Below are 13,882 nucleotides of genomic sequence, written 5' to 3'. Positions count from 1 at the left end.
TTTTTTTTTGAAAATTGCTGTTTGAGAAATAAAAAAAATAAAAAAATCTACCAAGTGCCATCTCATGCTTCTTCCATTTTCTTGCAAAATTTGCCACAATTACTTGCCACCGTCACTCATTCACAATGCTGTCAGATAAATTACACTCCTGTATAAAATATTTGCTGTAATTATTATACAATTTTAAAAATGGCAATATAACTGTTTTGCATATCACACATCAGTTTCCGTTTAGTTTCTAGTGTGTTCTATAAATTCATCACTTGCATAAAATGTGTTAAAATGGACCTTTTATTCTTTGAGCAAACCAGATTATTTTTCTAATGAGCAAATGAAGTATATACACAGCAGAAAGCTATAGAATGGTGACTATATGAGCATAAGCCTTTCATCAAAAGGTGGTGACCTTAGAAAGGAAATTTCCCAACCGCAGCTTGTGGGAGGAGCCGTTTGTCTGAGATCATTTCCTGTGTGTGACATATGATGATTTTTCCAGTAACCTGATATGATCAAGCTGTTAAAATGTGGAGGAAAGTAATTCTATTTCTGACTAAAAGACTGTGTCTTCAGCAGACTTAAGGTAAGTGTCACGAAGATGGAGTTTATGTTGATGTTCTTTAACAATGCTTGTCACAACAGAGTGGATTTACAGGAACTCTCCTAAGATGATTATGTTCATTAAGCCGAGAATGCACGTGGTCATGTAAACTAGAGGGTGACACGGGAGTGGATTTTCAAACCTTTCCCTTTCCACTCCCATAAAAAAAAATCCATCCCGTCACAATCCCTAAAAAAAAAAAAAAAAAAAAAAAAAAAAAACGGGGGAATCCCGGAAGAATGACTACCATTTCCTCCCACTCCCAGAGTTTTTTTTTTTTTGCCCGGAATCTGTTAATTAGGCCTACAGTAATAAATAAATAAATAAATGGCCATATTACAGTGATTAAATACATTAGTCTGAAAATAAAATAAAATAAAAAAAAACCTCCCTTTGGCTTTTTGGTGTCATGCAGGTTAAATGACAAGAACAGTTTGTTGGTTTACCAGTTTTAATAAAGACCATTTGCCATCCCCAATAAAAGACAAGTGCATTGTTCAAATCGTCCATAGATCTTGAGAGACTACAGGCAGTGTGTCTTAAGTTAACTAATTATATTAATAAATAATTCAACTATATTTTACATTAGATACACAAGGCAATACATACCAATTGCAATGGAGAACTGCATTAAAGGGAGCATTATTACTGACCTCAGTCAGGTTAGAAGATTTAAAGTCTTTACAATGACACACACACTCTGTATAAAGGTGCTAGATCACATTTTCCCAGCTTTCAAAACTGCTTTAATGAGCCGTTGCCTACTAAAAGACAATCAGTTTGTTGTTCACCATCAGTACAATCTTCAGTCCTTCATTGCCCTGCACTTTCTGCCTCATGCTGTTGCTCTGGTCAATGTTTCTATTGTCCTTTAGTGTTGTCACCGATGTGATCTCTGTTCGGGTTGGCATTTACACACATCTTGTATATAGTTAGTAGTGTACTGTGTGTATGTCCCAAGCCATTTTAGTCATGCATGTAAATGGTTTGTTTATTTATAAGCTCAAAACAACATACACACCACTGTTATTAAATTTATGCATTTAGCAGACGCTTTTATCCAAAGTGACTTACAGTGCATTCAGGATATCAATTTTTACCTATTATATATTCTAAAAGCATATTGGCTTTCAGCAATGTGAATAGGTTTATACACTGAAAAGAAATATGGTGTAGTGGGCCTATTTGATACTTTTCAAAACTTATTAGAAATGTTTGAAAAATTGCACAAAGAAATGCAAAGTACATTTTTCATTGATTATTTAGGCGTGGGATTTAGGTCTACATATAAACACACGACAGGGGCTTTAGAAATCAATGCAAACTCAAGACAGAAATCGTTCCACCTGTATTCGATTACAGACTGATCTGTGTGACACTGATGGAGGCTTGCTTTCGTTGTCACAGTCAATGGATGTTTCTCATACTATCAAGAGGCCAAATGCTCCAGGATCATGGATACTTTTAAGGTGTTCCTCAGGTCAAAAAATTTAACAGCTTTTACAAAGGATACTGATGTTTATGTACAGTTATTGTCATGTAGAAAGCCCTGGTTGTGCGTGATGCAGAGAAAAAGATCATTGATGCTGAGGAAGTAGTTGTAGGTGATCTTGTGGAGGTCAAAAGTGGAGACAGAATCCCAGCTGATATTTACGTCATCTCTGCACAAGGATGCAAGGTTAAAAAAAAATGCATTTTATGGCAAAAATATTGTATTTATATAATAGTCATTGATTTCCTTCATTGATTTCCATTGCAACATTTTTGAAAACCACTGCATTTGAGTCACATGTTGTGTCTCATGTGACTGTGTCTAATGTCTAATGTGACTCATATATATAACAAATACTTATATACATACACATTTTTAGGTAGCTTTAATTGCCTTTTTGGTGACTTCATAAGTTTGCATGCATGCAACAGTTTCATTTGTGCTTTAATGAGAAATTATATAGGCTACAGCGCACACCGCTGCATTTGTGCATTCAATTCACTCTTCGCAAAGGGCTTGATTGAAGGCGATCTGACCAAACATAATGACAAATTCCACCGTTTTGTTCGACAAAACAAATCAGACAGGATAGAACACATTTGAAAAATTCTGTGTACTGATGTCTTTCAGTTAACACAAAAAAGTAAAAAAAAAAACTCTACCAACTGTGTTGACGATACAACATTAAAATATCTTTAAAACAGATGTGGAAAAAATGTATGACTAAATCTCTTAAATGATGACATCTGTATAACAGAGATGAATAATTCGGTGTTTTCTGTCATAGAAAACTTTAGCCTTTGGTCGAGAAGTGAACTTCCCCACTGAGAATCTGTGTTTTGTTGGTCTCATGTCTATGATCGATCCTCCTCGTGCAGCTGTACCAGATGCTGTTTCCAAATGCCAGAGTGCTGGAATCAAGGTCTTATCATCATTTGAAATCCATTGCTTGAATATCTATCGCATTTAGTGATAAACAATAAATATGGATCTTCTTTTACAGGTTATCGTGGTTATTGGTGACCATCCAATCACAGCTAAAGCTATTGCAAAAACAACACTCCGTCCGTTCCAAAATCCAGCAAACAAAAATGTTGCTCTAGATTTCTGTTAATACAGAGTGTATCTTAAGAGATGCTAAGGCATGAGGCCTGATGACGTTTTAGATTCCAGCAGTTCCTCGCACGTGGGACTGGCCGGTTGAGATGACTCAGCACCCACATCAGAAAGATCAAAACTCTTCTCAAACTTATCCACAACTTGTGAAGCCCACGACCTGAGTTTCTGCCATTCCTCGGCAGTCTAGCTGCAAGATGAAGAAGCCTGTCCCACATTACTCGAGAATACTTATCACAAATGAGTGCATTCAGTACCATCGAGCATTGCACATGACACATAACACAAAAGTCATGTGTGACTAGGTGTCAGAAAGCTTCTTAAAGTGATTGTCTGACTTTTTCTATAGTGTTTTTCCACACACACTGAATCAATAAACATCTCCTGAAGACAAATACATTTTATGACAAGTATTACAAGTGCCCAGTTATATGTCCAGAAACTCTGCTAATGACATCACAGGCTGATCCAGTGGATTTGGAGTGTTTTCACACATGAGTCATGCTGATGGCATTCCCCTTAGTATCCACTAGAGGACACAGTGTGAGTTCCCTTGAAGGGGAACATCCGTTTACAAACACAGTAGTTTGTTCTGTTTCCTTCTTTTTAGAGATTAAGAATGACCTGACGGTTGTGTTGTTTTGTTTCAGGCTGGGTGGAAAAAGAAACAAAAAGACCTTCTTTTGGGAACAGGTGCAAGAAGACAGTCTTTGCATATTTTTAAAATGAGTCAATTTAAGTTTATAAATGTATCAGATTAAAATCAAAACCTTCTCCCCCATTGATCTCATGAAAGAGAGTTTGAGTAAATGCTTATTGCAGGGTACAAGATGGTAATAGCAGTAGTAGTAGTAGCTCAAAACATAAGCACCTTCTCAAAAGAGTCCTGAAGCATACTTTTTGTTTGTTTGCTGACAGATGCCAGTGTTTCCCACAGACTTGCAAATGCAAATTCATTCTCTGCCAGCAGGAGGCACTGTTGGAGCAGGAGAAGTATAGAAGCACTGCGCTCACAAACACTGCTTTATCAGGCATTACAGGAAAGACGAAATCAAAATGATATTGGAAGCTTTTTTGAAGATGGTCAGTTCTTTTCAAAGATACTACATTCGTATAAAAACACCTGCGCTGCATTTTAATTTTGAAATGTGCAGTGCTCAGTTTAGCCTATTCAATGAAGAATAAGTATAGTGACTAAAGCTTTCGTTTTGCACCCTAGTCAACTGCCTGTGTCTCCTATTTCACGGGCCGGTCCTGGCTGTTGAACGCTAGTGACTGGTCTCGAAAACAGTGCCATCTGGTGGATAATTTATGCCATTTATTCTGATAATTTTCAAAATATTTATGTTATGGTTTCAAATGTAGTTTTAAAAGTATTTCAGGCAAGAATATATTTATAAAGACAGCGCCTATTTAAAAATGCATTTTGGCGATTTCGGAGATGATCAGCTCAAATTTCGACAAAGTTCAGATTTTTCAACCCCTGAGGAAGTGAATTAAATGTAATATTTGTAAAATACACCGACGTTTTAGAAAAGTTTTCATGCGCAACAGAAACAGTTTTTACATACTGCTTAATACAGCGGTATATTTTCAAGAATAAAGTTCAACATAATCATATAGGCCTACTATTTAAATACTAATACAGTGGGGCATATATGCTTTTATCTGTGTTGTATGATAAACGTGACTCAATACATCAGTGCGACTACAGTAAAAAAGCTTTTACCGGTCAAAAAACACAGCTTTATTGCAATTATTGGAACTGAAAATGATGAATAAACCCCCGAAACACAAGTGATCGTTGTCATGTGGTAATTACTGTCTATGGTCAGACTGCGATCGGTTTGCGCAATGCTGCGTAAAGTCGAACGCACCTTATACAAGCTTCAAATCGAGGCTTCATCAGACACGCCCCTTTATTCTCGATGCCTCGGGTTCATAAGTTACATCACTACTGAACACATTCAGCTGGTTCCTGTTTGGGAAATGTGTCATTTGCACCCCAGACTAAAGTAAAGAGTTTTTTTCCCCTCTAATTAAAAAGTCTAAATTGTTAATGTTTTTTTTGTTTGTGTGTTTGTTTTTGCAGAGATGTTGAATGAATGGAAGTTATAAAACATATTGATGTTATTTGTGATTATCAGGTCAAATGAGATGCAAAGAAATTCGCTTTTTTTGCGACTTGTGTAAGCTTTACATGTTTTTTTTTTTTTACAATGTGCATTCTTTGAAACATATAAGTCAAATAAACTCAATATTTTCCCCATTTAAAAAAATACCCCTAAAGAAAATGATCGTGCTGTACAAATGTGCACTTATACGAGATATTAGGTCTATATAGCATTAATGAATTAATATTTTGTTCGACAACAAGCTGTTCATATAATTCGCAAGCCATCCAGTTAATTTCTTACCTCTGAACTGAGTGCATTTTGCTCTTTTTAGTGGCCAATCAGAAACTTCCCAAAGCCATTCCACAAACCTCCAGGTGTATCGAACTCTTTAAAACACATTATGCCATGTATAATTTAACATGGCATAAATGTGCAGTGCGTTCATTGAAGAAAACGCTAAACCCAGTATATGTCCCTCGAGTGAGTGCGCTGTGTGTGTGTGTGTGTGTGTGTGTGTGTGAGAGAGAGAGAGAGAGAGAGAGAGAGAGAAGGAGCTGCGCCCCCGCGGGGTTCTGACGTCACTTCAGTTATTCAGACGTTGATATTATTGACATCACACTTTATAAATGACTTGAAATTACATGTAAATCTCCTGGCACAAACTAAAACCAAAAAAGTGCTGAAAACATAATGCGTTGAAAGCATTGAAATGTATGTAATTTTCTTCCTCTCTATTTTCAAGTTTCTCTAATTTTAATATAATAATTTGAATATACAATGACTCATGTGCTCTTGTAATTACTTTGAAAAAATCTAAATGTGTGCTTTGCAAATCACAAATTTAGTTTCAGTTATGTTTTTCTTGTGTCACTCATAAAATCATCATGACGCTGATCATTTGCATAAAAAAAAAAAATCCTAAATGACGTGTTGCTATTGGAACTTTAGCAAATTAGTTTATTTGGTAACAAACGAATACATCAAATAAAGGTGACTTGGAAAGAATGGGGGTTTCTCAATGACATCTCTTTTGCTTATGTTGAAACATTTAATTAAGGAAAGGTGTGTAGTACAACTTGTTTGATCACGATTTTTTGAATCAAATCTTCGCCTCTGCAATGCTTCTGCCTTGTCCTTTTTTCTTCTCTATTTTGATGTGGTGATTTCCGTGGGTTTTCTCAATAAGACTTACCACAAGAACTTCTCCTTTTTCTTCTTTGAATTATGGTGCTGATCTATGCACAAGTTTATATTGTGCATCAGAGCAGAGACTCCTATATGTATCTTTTATACAGTACAGGATCCTAATTCATATCAGCCTTTCAATGATGCAGCAAATGTTTCATGTTCAAGGTCCTTTCAGCGTATGTTTCTCTTAATGCTTCACTGAGTCTCTCTTCTTATCAGATGCAGTTAGAAATTATTTAGTAAATAGTAAAACTAAAAAGCAATTTTTGGTAATATATTTGAGATGGTATCTCAAATAACCTTTCCCTAAGAAAACTGTGATCACGTATTTCTCTCTGTAAGTTATTGTTATTCAGTATGAAGCAACCTTTTGCAATTTAGTAAAAATTATAAATCTGTTTTATTCTTGTATTAAAAATCTGTTTTTGCATGACTATAAATAGCTTTGTTTGTATATTCACCTCTCTTTAGTCTATCTATAGTAATCAGCTCTATCTAAATAGTTGTTTAACATATTAAAAATAGATATTTAATGGCTTGTTTGAGATAAGGGAACATTTTATAGAAAAATCCTCTGGTCACGAAGCACCTGCCTCACCCATTCACAGCAAGTTTGATATTATTTTCTGTGTCCGACATGTAAGAATGATTTTCCCAGGAACCTGATATACAGATAGACACGCTGTCAGTTTGTGAAGGAAGACAAAGGTCTATTTCTGTGTGTTTTCTGCAGATTAAAGGCGTCTATCATGAAGACGGAGGCTACAGGTGATGTTCTCAATGCTTGTAACAAAAGGCTTTCAACCTTGCTAAGACTTCTTTCATTTATTCACTCCAAGCATTTGAAAAAAAAAACTAAATCTCTCCAAATCCACACCTTCCTAAAAATAGACTTTGCCTTGAGGAATGGTTTTAAAAGCACATTTCAAGCTTTCCTCGCAAAGTTAAAGGTTACATGATAGTGATTGTGTACATTAAAACATGCTTTGACTGGCTTTTTGGTGTCATGCAGGTTAAGACAAGAACAGTTCGTTGGTTCCTTCGGGACCAAAAGAGAAATTAAAGAGTTGAATAACCAGTTTTAATAAAGACTGTTTGTCATTCCCAATAAAAGACAAGTGCATTGTTCCAACAGATGGATCATTCATCGATCTTGAGAGACTACAGGCAGTGTGTCTTAATCCATGTAAAAACATAATATAGATTTAGATTTATAAGTAAAACTGTAGATTATTTGGCACAAAAAACACAAATAACTGTATACCATCTGTGATGGATATTTAGTGAAATTAAAGGGGCCTATAAGAGAAAGATAACATTACTATGCTCATGATATAATGAATTAAACCACAGACAATCTTAACAATGGCACACACTTATTAAAGGTGGTAGATCATGTTTTAAAAACTTTAAAAATTAGGATTATGGAGTTTTTTGTCCACTATAAGTTTTTTTTTTCTTTTCAGAAAGATGTTTAATCATCGAACAATCAGTATATCGTTAGATAGCAAGCCATGTTGTTGCTTTTGTCATTGTTACTTGTCCTTTGTATTATCAACAGAAAAAAAGGGGTGTCCATAAACTGTTTGGTTACTGATATTCTTCATGAAACTCATAAAGTTTTAGAACAACTAGAGGTTGAGTAAATGACAAACTTTTTCTTTTCGGATAAACCATCCCTTTACCCTTGAGAACACCTCTCGGAAAGGTTTATTTATGTTACACCCTGTCCTTAGATCCAGGTTGCAATAAATAGAAATGTTCAAACTGTATTAAAATGCACACTGATGGTTCCCGTACACTGTTTAATGATGGCACAATATGTGCGGACAGTTTGAAGGACATGGGGGCCGTGAGACTCTCTCAACTCTGTTCTGTCTTATATTTAAAGGTCTTTTTTATATAGTACATATATCCATACAATTACATTTTATATCTCCAATAAACCTACCTCAATAAACCCAGGAGAAAAAAATAAAAAATAAAAAGAAAGTGTGTTTATAGACTCAACAAAGTTGCATTGTAAATGATAGTTATAAATTAAAGGTGCAGTAGGAGATCTCGGAAAATGCTCCCACCTTCCCTGGAATCAGCGTCCAAAGCCACGCCCCCTAAACGCATTAACGACAATATTTCCGCCCGTGTTCTCTGATTTGTAAGGCTACTTAGATTTCAATGTACTAAGATCGCCGTTCACACCAAGCACGATAACCATAAAGATAACGATAAACATATAGTTCATAACTCATTCTTAAAGCGGTCATATTAAGCTTTTTTAAATCATTATTTTGTGTATTTGGTGTAATAGAATATATTGAAACACATTATTTTTTCAAGAACTGTACATTAATGTAGCTCCTCTAATCCCCGTCTCTCTCAAATGCATCATTTTCTACAAAGTCCCTCCTTCCAGCGCAGTCTGCTCTGATTGGCCAGCTGAAACAGTGCATTGTGATTGGCCAAACACTGCAAGCACTCGTTGGAAACTTTCCATAATCGTGAGCTTCTTCTTTCCAAATAAATGTAAAGGCAGTTAATAATGTCCTTAGTTTTACCATCAGTTCAAGCCTGAAAGATGAACAGGGAGGTGTGACAGACATGGATGAAGCTCGTATGTGTTTACAGTAACAAGACACTGACAGTTAAGAGAGCTGACTCCACTGTGTGACCAACACTCTCTCTCTCTCTCTCACACACACACACACACACACAAGTGCGCGACATGCAAAACTCAGCATTTGAACATTCAACAGCAAATCCTTAAACTATTAACAAAACATACTTACTGTAGCTGATTCAGAAGCTCCAGATTTTCGTAGCAAAGTCAGAATGACCTCCTCTCATTGGTTCACGAAACGGTTGTCCATAAAATGCATTGCTGTTCTGTTGTAAGTAACCTTAAAGATTCCTAAATGCATCTACCTTCAGAAGGCCAAATTAAGTGCTTTTGCTTTCTCCTAGATACACACAGCATCTCCCTGACATGACTGCTTCAACACTAACTGTGTTACTGGAACCATGCCTTCCTTCTTTAGTGATCATTTGGGCGGCATTACACAAATATTTCCACATAGTGACGTAGACATCAGGGGGAGGGTTTAAACAAGGCGTTTTAGAAGGGCATGACAGAGTATTAACTTTGATAAAGAATATCCCTTTGGATTTGAGACTTTAATCTTTGCAACTTTACAGATCTTCTTTATGCACCAAGAGCTTGTAACACTCCAAAGATTAAGTAAAAATGTTAATCCCATCATATGACCCCTTTAATATAAAAGAACATAAGAGTCCACACCACAGCTATAATGATAAAGGCACAAAGAAACGATATCGCTGAAATCAATTTTTTTTTTCCAGCTGATGAACATTAAAATCATTGACACCCAATCAGAATAAAACCTGCTGTCACAAACTTGAGAATTTAAAGCTGTGCTCTTATTGTGAAGAAGAAGTACATACTTTTGAGTATATATCAGAATAGAAGGCAAGCAAAGTTTTTAAATACTTTTTATGCATGTTAGTAGTTCTAATTAAATCTTCGTCCACTATGCAATGTGTTGTGGGTATTATTGACATAGTCTTTTCAACATACTACGATTTGAGACATACTAATTCTATTTTCTAATACTATTTAGGACGGATAGAATGTGAATTGTGATGCAGCAAGATCTTGTTGATGACAAAATTACATATTATTCACACAATAGCAACTAATAATTCAGAATTATCGGATTTTCCAATAATTCGTCTTTTTCATCTTCTAAAATAGCCTATAGCGCTTTATTTATATTCAGAAAGTCTTCCAGTTTTGTGGAGATTCAGAGAGAGATCGGACATGATAGTTATGGGATTTAAAAAAAAAATATATATATATATATATATATATTTCAGGTTTAAGAAGTGTTTTAAAATTGCATCAACAACTGATAAATACATCAATTTCTATTTGAATTATCACTCAGTAGGTTATTTAAACGTGTATTACTATAGCTTTCGAAGGCTTTTGTCTTTCAAACATACTTAAATGCACAAAGTCACATTATTTATTGCTTTATTTTCGTATAATGCAGGCATTCCCAAAATGTATTTATTTATTTTTGTTATATGAACATCTTTCACCCAGTATATTTATTTGAAGTTTTTTTTTTTCTTTTTAATAAATATCTTAATAATTTGCATGTTCACTGTTAATGGTCAGATGACATGCAGGTAAACAAATCAAATATGTAAGCGTTTTATTTTGATGTATGTTATTTTAAAATGACAAAATGACAAATTGTACTTTTTAGGATTTAATTAATTATTAGCTATTTATTAACACAACCCCCTGCAGTTGCTTTACAAAGTTTGTAATGTAATGTTTAATGCATTTCATGGTGTTAAAAAAAATAAAAATGGAACATATTTTCTTACTATTTGTAACTTTATATCAAAATGTTGCAAGATTATCCTATTTAAATCAATGTGATATACAAGTTAGGTCAAAATTAGCAATTTGTAAGCTCTGTTAGAATACTAAAAGTACAATTGAAGGGTATTTTATTAAATACATAAACATATAAATGTATTTGTAGTATATTCAGCATTAAATAATGCATTTCAAAAATATTTGAGTATATTTATTTTTCACTATAGGGAATGCAGCTCAATTTACGAGATATTCATTTGAACAATAAATAGATGTTGGTGGAAATAGTAACCTGAGTAACAACTCTCTTAACTCTGTTGCATAAGTTAACAGCTCATCCTTTTGAAGTGTCTTTGACCTTTTTTATATGTGTATCTATGTTAAAACGTTATATCTCCCACCCTAACTAAACAAACCCATGAAAAACAATGAAATAAAGTAGCCAGGATGTAAAACTAGCTGACGGTGTGAACAGAGTGTGTTTATAGCCTCAACAAAGTTGCATTGTAAATGAATTTTAAAACATTTAATATTTACTGTTACAGAATAGACTCATTTTCAGCAATACGAGCAATTAAATGGAGCTCAGTTTACTAGAAATTAATTCAAACATGAAACATGAGGTTGGTGGAAATAATAACCAAGACATTTTAACCATGAACAGGAGTATAGTTCGTTTAGAAATTAGGTAAATAAAACATTTTAGCCATGAACAGGAGTATAGATAGTTAGATGAAGTAATTTAGTAATATTGTAAAAATGCATAATCCATAATTACTGTCTAATATTTATTTTCTAAAAGAATTGGCTTTCAGAAATGTGACTAACGATCAATACACTGAACAAGAAAATGGTGATGGATTTACTTTGAAACAATTTTCACTAAAGTTAAAATTTTAAGACATACTCCAGTAATCTTCAAAATAAAAAGAAAAAATTATTTAGTTCAACATTTAGTAACATTTAGTTCAACAAATCTTAGAATAATACAACAGATTATATTCATATTTAAAATGCATTGCAGAGTTTAACAGGGATTTAATGAATCATGCATTTAACCATAGATAATCTTTACAATGGCACACACTGTATTAAGGTGATAGCTCACATTTTTAATCTTCCAACAGTATAATGGAGTTGTTGTCTGCTTTTCAGAAAGACGTTTCATCAGCTGAACAATCAGTATGTTGTTAGATGCCAGTGCAAACCATCAATGTACTTCAGTCCCTCAAAGCCTCATTCACATTTTTTTAAGCAAACGTTAAATATACTGCTTCCCTGAAAATCTATAGCAATGCTTTAACTGTGATATTTTTTTTTTTTAATAATAATAATAATAATATTTCCTACCTTGTTGTGATTGTCATTGTTGCTTGTCCTTTATGTTATAATAATTGTGATCAACAGTGCAAATGTGTTCCAAAAGAATAATATTATTAGGACCATAAACTGTTAGGTATTCTTCATCTTCTTTTATGTTCAACAGAAGTAAGAAACTCATAAAGTTTCAGAACAACTAGAGGTTGAGTAAATGACAGACTTTTCCTTTTCGGATAACTATCCCTTTACCCTTGAGAACACCTCTTGGAAAGGTTTATTTATGTTACACCCTGTCCTTAGATCCAGGTTGCAATAAATAGAAACTGATGGTTCCTGTACGCTGTTTAATGATGGCACAATATGTGCGGATGTTTAAGACGGGTTGAAGGACATGAGGGCCGTGAGACTCTCTCTGTTGCATGAGTTAAAGAACATGTACTTTTTAAATGTCCTTTTTTTAAACCTGTATTTATATAATTATATTTTATAGCCTCAACCCAACCTAAACAAACCCACGAGAAAAAAAAAAAGAAAAAAAAGGAAAGAAAGAAAGAAAGCACTCAGGATGTAATACCAGCTTATGGGTGTGAACGGACTGTGTTTATAGCCTCAACAAAGTTGCATTGTAAATGACAAACATTTTATATTTACTAAATATAATGTATATTTCTTTTTTAAAATGTTACAGGTTTTGGTCATTTTCAGCAATACGACGAATTGAATGTAGCTTTATTTGCTCGAAATTCATTCGAACACTAAATAAAGGTAAGGGGAAATAGTGACCCAAGACATTTTAGCCATGAACGAGAGTATAGATAGTTAGATGAAGTAGTTTAGTAATATTTTAAATATGCATATAATCCATAATTACTGTCTAATATTTCTATTACATGTTGGGTTTTAGCAATGTGATTAATAGGTAAAAAATATATAAAATTAAAGTTACATTCATATTCATATTATAATCAGAAATAAATCTCGCAAGTTGAAAGACTGAAATAATATAATTTAATTTTTTTTGTAAAACATACTCCGATAATCTTCAAAAATCATTGTTTTACAGTGTTACTACCAATAAGTGAAAAAAAGCTTAATATGAAACATTGTGCATACCATTTTAACATTTAATTCAACAAATCCTTGAATAAATAACAGAATAGATTATATTAATATTTCAAATGCATTGCAGAGATTAACAAATAATTCAGAGGGAAGTCTTGTTTTCCAATATAAATGCCCTTTTGATTTGGGATTTCATCACAAAATGATTTGCATTTCGTTCAGATGTAAATGTCTTCAAATGTAAATAAAAAAAAACAAAGAGGTAAAAGTAATAAAAGTAAACCAGGGTGCAATTTCCATAGCAATACTTCATAAAAGACCAAATAAATACCAAGAACTAAACAAATAAGGATCTGAATGAACATTTAAAGGAAGTTATTTGTCCTGAGTTATTATTAACAAGCCGTAGATCTGTTGATAAGACAATAGTTAATAGACCAGTCCTTCACCTGGGTGTCACAGACATGACCTACCTGTATAAACGAAGGTTAAATAAATGTTAAAACTAAATGACACCTGACAAACCCCTCCCTATTTTCCCAGAACACCTCCCCATTACACAGGTGAGATGGAAGGGTATA

The 13,882-nt window shown here is 33.9% G+C and overlaps 1 long non-coding RNA gene across 1 annotated transcript; it reads right to left on the bottom strand.

Moving 5' to 3' along the window:
• Window positions 1-1,573: 1,573 nt before the first annotated feature.
• LOC113044628 (uncharacterized) lies at window positions 1,574-5,942 on the bottom strand. Its single transcript, XR_003275893.1, has 2 exons — window positions 5,624-5,942; window positions 1,574-2,259 (listed from the first exon to the last, which is right to left on the bottom strand). It is a non-coding gene; the product is annotated as an uncharacterized LOC113044628 (long non-coding RNA).
• Between the last annotated feature and the right edge of the window lie 7,940 nt (window positions 5,943-13,882).

Source organism: Carassius auratus, chromosome 26, assembly GCF_003368295.1.
Source record: "Carassius auratus strain Wakin chromosome 26, ASM336829v1, whole genome shotgun sequence".
Lineage (NCBI taxonomy): Eukaryota > Metazoa > Chordata > Actinopteri > Cypriniformes > Cyprinidae > Carassius > Carassius auratus.
The sequence above is the reverse complement of the archived record's forward strand: the minus strand, read 5'-3'. Positions and strand labels throughout refer to the sequence as shown.